The sequence below is a fragment of the Triticum aestivum genome, unplaced genomic scaffold (assembly GCF_018294505.1).
Source record: "Triticum aestivum cultivar Chinese Spring unplaced genomic scaffold, IWGSC CS RefSeq v2.1 scaffold97586, whole genome shotgun sequence".
Classification (NCBI taxonomy): domain Eukaryota; kingdom Viridiplantae; phylum Streptophyta; class Magnoliopsida; order Poales; family Poaceae; genus Triticum; species Triticum aestivum.
Window position 1 is genome coordinate 1 of NW_025237646.1, and position 4,587 is coordinate 4,587.

At 46.4% G+C, this 4,587-nt stretch overlaps 1 long non-coding RNA gene across 1 annotated transcript; it reads left to right on the forward strand.

The window, feature by feature from the left end:
* The first annotated feature begins 2,788 nt into the window (after window positions 1–2,788).
* LOC123176557 (uncharacterized) lies at window positions 2,789–4,577 on the forward strand. The gene is made up of 3 exons (XR_006488572.1): window positions 2,789–2,852; window positions 2,946–2,987; window positions 3,396–4,577. It is a non-coding gene; the product is annotated as an uncharacterized lncRNA (long non-coding RNA).
* The last annotated feature ends 10 nt before the right edge of the window (window positions 4,578–4,587 follow it).

The following is a 4,587-nucleotide window of genomic DNA, read 5'->3' on the forward strand; positions in this document are numbered from 1 at the left end:
GAGTACTATGGGGGGTGCGGGTGGATCGGCAGGGGTGGAGGAAGTTTTTGGTGAAGATGAAGATTGGGAGGCTTATGGCCCGGAGGCGGACCTGGAAGATCAATTTGCGGGTTTGAAGCTTCATGGCGAGGAAGAAGATGATCTCGATCTATCTGGTGAGGTCGATGAACTGATCAAAGGAGTCCGCTGGCTGGGGCTCTTTAGGGTTTACACAACGAAGCCGTTTAGCCACACTACGCTCCTGAGACAGATGAGGAACGCGTGGTCATCAGCACAAGGTGTAACTTTCAACATAAAAGGCCCAAATCTTTTCTTGGTGCAGTGCCACTGCCTCGGAGATTGGAAGAGAATCATGGAGGGAGGCCCGTGGCTTTTCCGCAATTCGGCGCCAATTATCATACAGGAGTATGATGGCTTTACTGATGTGAATGAGTACAAGTTGAATAAGATCCCGCTATGGGCAAGAGTCAAGGGCCTGCCGGATGGATTAACGGCGAAGAAGGAACTTGCAGAGAAGGTGGCATCAAAGGTGGGAGAACCACCATTCACTGTTGTCGTGAATGAGGGCAAAATTAACCCGGCTAGAACTTTAAGGGCCAGAGTTTTTGTGGATGTTAACAAGCCACTGGTGCGGTTTGTGCCTATTACAATCAAGAAGAGCAAAAAGTATCCTGTGTTTTATGACAAACTGCCAGTGTTCTGTTATTTTTGTGGTCTGATCGGGCATACTGTGGAAGAATGCGGTGATGGCATCCACGAATCGGACTCATGTGAATGGGGGGAATGGCTGCTGTGGAGCAATGAAGGTTTTGGGCCTGGCATGGAGGGGAGGGGAGGTAGAGAAGGAGGAGGTTTAGGAGGCAGAACGGGTGGTAGAGGAGCTAGGGGGGTCATCAAGGAAGAGGAGGAGGTGGGGCTGCTGGAAGGGGGCTAGGGAGGATGTTTTTTATGCAGAAGGAGAAGAGCATCATGATCAAATCCCGCCTGAGAGTCAAAAGACTGCCCGTAAGAGGCTGGTTGCAGCTGACGGCACAGTCAGCGTACGAGGGCAGGAGCTACCGAACCTGGCTGGTAAAGTGGCTAATACAGTACTGCTGCTGGAGAACACCGCGGGAAGCACAAGTGGAGGGGTGATCTCTACCCCGGAAAAAGTTCCTACGGTGAAAAGAAGGAAGCAGGATGGAGAGATGGATACCACGAGTCAGGCGGCCTCCCTCGAGGAGGACTGCCGAGTCCAATGAGGACTCTATGTTGGAACTGTCGTGGGATTGGCGACCCCGCGACAGTCCGTGAGCTCCGCGATCTCGTGGAGGCTTGTGCGCCGATGGTGCTTTGTATTGTGGAGACCCAAATTGCGAAGTACCGGGTGGAAGATTTGGTTGGTAGTCTAGGTTTTGATAGTAGTTCTGGAGTAGGCAGTAGTGGGCGTAGTGGAGGTCTATGCTTGTACTGGAAGAATTCTATAAATCTTGAAATAAAGACCTTTTCTCAGTATCATATAGACTCAGTGGTTACCGAACCAGGCAAGGATCCATGGAGGATGTCTTGTTTCTATGGGGCAGCCAGCAGGAGTATGCGATACAAAACTTGGGATACAATGAAGATTTTGAAGGGAGAAAACAGTTTGCCCTGGGTGTGCATCGGTGACTTTAACGAGATTCTGCGGCCCAAGGAGCAAATGGGTCCGAACGAGCGTGATAGTGCTCAAATAGCTGGTTTTCGGGAAGCAGCTGATGTGTGTGAATTGGCGGATATTGGATACAGGGGCTTGGACTGGACGTTCGAGAAGAGGATAGTTGGGGGGGGGGGACTATTGTAGGGTTCGGTTGGACCGGGCCCTAGCTTCCCCAAGTTGGTCAGCGATGTTTCCTTTTGCGTCTTTGGAACACCTCACTGCAGCAAAGTCTGATCATAGTCCCATCCTTCTACTTAATGAGTTGGAAGCGGGAAACCTGAGATTAGCTTTGAACAAGCCTTTTCGCTATGAATGCATATGGGAGCAGGAAGTTTCTTTCAGAGGCACGGTTGAGGAGGCGTGGCAGAAGTACCAGCCGACAACTACTGCGGCCGAACTTGCGGCAAAACTAACAACAGTGGCCGCAATGCTGAAACGCTGGGGTCGCAACTTTCGGCTCGGTACGAAAGGAGCTTCGGGAGCTGCGCCAGCAGCTTACTGAACTTAGAGCGCACCCTTTAAGAGTTGCACCGGGAGCAGAAGAAAAGAGGGTTCAGGACAGGATTGTTGAACTATCCTACAGAGAAGATATTATGATGAGGCAACGATCTCGAGTCAAGTGGCTTGCTGAGGGGGATAATAACACCCAATACTTTCAGAAAAAAGCCAGTGCTAGGAGAGCAAAAAATACAATTACCAAATTGCAGCGGCAAGATGGTACGGTATGCAATGAACCCACAGAGATGGCTAGTATGGCCAGCGATTTCTATGAAAATTTGTACACATCACAGGGGACTATTGGGATGGAAGAGGTCCTATCACACATACCGGCTTGAGTTGATGCGGGTATGAATGCACGCCTTAATGCCCCTTATACTAATGAAGAGGTAAAAGTTGCCCTGTTTCAAATGTTTCCAACCAAAGCACCGGGGCCGGATGGCTTTCCCGCGCACTTTTTTCAGAGGCACTGGGAGCTTTGTGGAGAGGAGGTTACAGGTATGATCATTCGAGTGCTCAATGGAGATGACTCGCCGAAGGAGATAAATCGCACGTTCATCGTTCTTATTCCCAAGATAGCAAGTCCAAAAACATTAGGACAGTTTCGGCCTATAAGCATGTGTGCGGCGGCGGGGACAGGCAACCACACGCAGATTTTGGGGAGCGACACGATGCCAAGGTGAACTTCCCCTCCGCTCCTGACCTCTCTCTCTCTCTCTCTCTCTCTCTCTCTCTCAATAATCTCCTCTTGATCTTGCTATTCCATTTGCAGGGATTATAGGCTTATTATTATATAGCAAGCAACCGTAGGTGGGTAAGTTCTTTCTTCTTGCATGAAATTGTTCTACTGATTCCTCAATGCTTTGTTCATGACTATGTTCTTGCTTTATCCTTTTTTTTAGAAGAACGTTTTGTCTTTTTTTACTTTCCAATTTCGATGTAATGGATATTGATTGTGGTAGTTCAGATAGCACCTTTTGTATTGCTTTGGTTTTAATAAAGTAAACTAGAGTAGGGGCATGTGCATGTTCAAATGATAATGGAAGATATTGTTTGTTTGGTGCTACAAAATATATCTCAAAACAATCCCCATTTTTGTTTTCCAGAGGACAAAGAAAATCTTGGATTAGTTAGCTTCGTTTTACAGATCCTATCCATTGAACTATATGCAGTTTCCAACTAGACATCTTTTTACAGTTCCTATCCATTGAACTATATGCAGTGTAGACGAACAATGTGAGATGAGAAAGCCACAACGCTGGGGCCCAAAGAATCATACTGCAGCAGCAATAGTCAGCCCATGATAAATCTCTGTTGAGTGCTCCTTTCTCTTTACCTCTTTACTCTTGTGTCTCTGACTTTGATTTCATAGCATATGTTTTTAGCTTGACACCGTGTTTGCAGATTTGATAAAGAAGGGTAGATGAAGAATCTATCAGAAGATTTTGTTGAACGAAACTTGCATTTTGATGTTATGAGTGTATTAATATATTCTGCAGTTTTAGGAAATTAGATAATAGGACCGACTAAAGGAGAATTTCGGTTAAACTATTTCTTTATTTGTTTGTGCAACCAAACTTATTTGGTTCTGATTGCAAGATAATAGGACCAGCTAACGGAGAACTTTTGCTAAAATATTTCTTTATTTTTTGTGCAACCATGGTTAATTGGTTTTGATTGATTGGTGGACATGCTGAATAATGGTAGTGTGCATGTGTGGCAGTGTATTTTTTCCACTCCATTTTGAGAATTTATGTTTTAGTTACAGAGCAGGAGGTACGAATGGCCGGTCCAGAAGCTCCTTAAAACGATTCTTTTAAAAGTATAATTTTATCTCTTTCTTCTTTTCTTCTCTATCCCTGATCTGGCAGCTTTGGTTCTGGCCTTTGTTTGCTTGAAAATCTCAAATCAAGAGGGCATGGCTTGATTGCTATCAATATTTTGAGCTGGTTACAAGTGTTGGATAATGAGCAACTAGTATTTTCTGAGGGCCAAAGGCCATTACATATACATGTGTGTGAAAGTGCAGAAAAGCCCCTTATACAATGGGGATGTACACAATGAACTATACACATCTAACACCCCCCCTCAAACTCATGGTGGATCAACAACACTGAGTTTGGAGAGGAAAAACTCATGCTGCGCTCGAGTCTGTGCCTTCGTGAAGAAGTCAGCCAACTGTAACTCAGAGGGCACATAGTGAAGAGCGAGAGTCTGATCCTGCACAGTAGCACGCACAAAGTGGGCATCCACACCGATGTGCTTGGTGAGCTCATGCTTCACCGGGTCACGCGCAATACTGATAGCACCGGTACTGTCGGACAGTAGAGGAGTGGAGGTAGTAGCAGACACACCAAAGTCCTCAAGTAACCACCGTAACCAGATCACCTCAGCCGTCAACATAGCCATGGCTC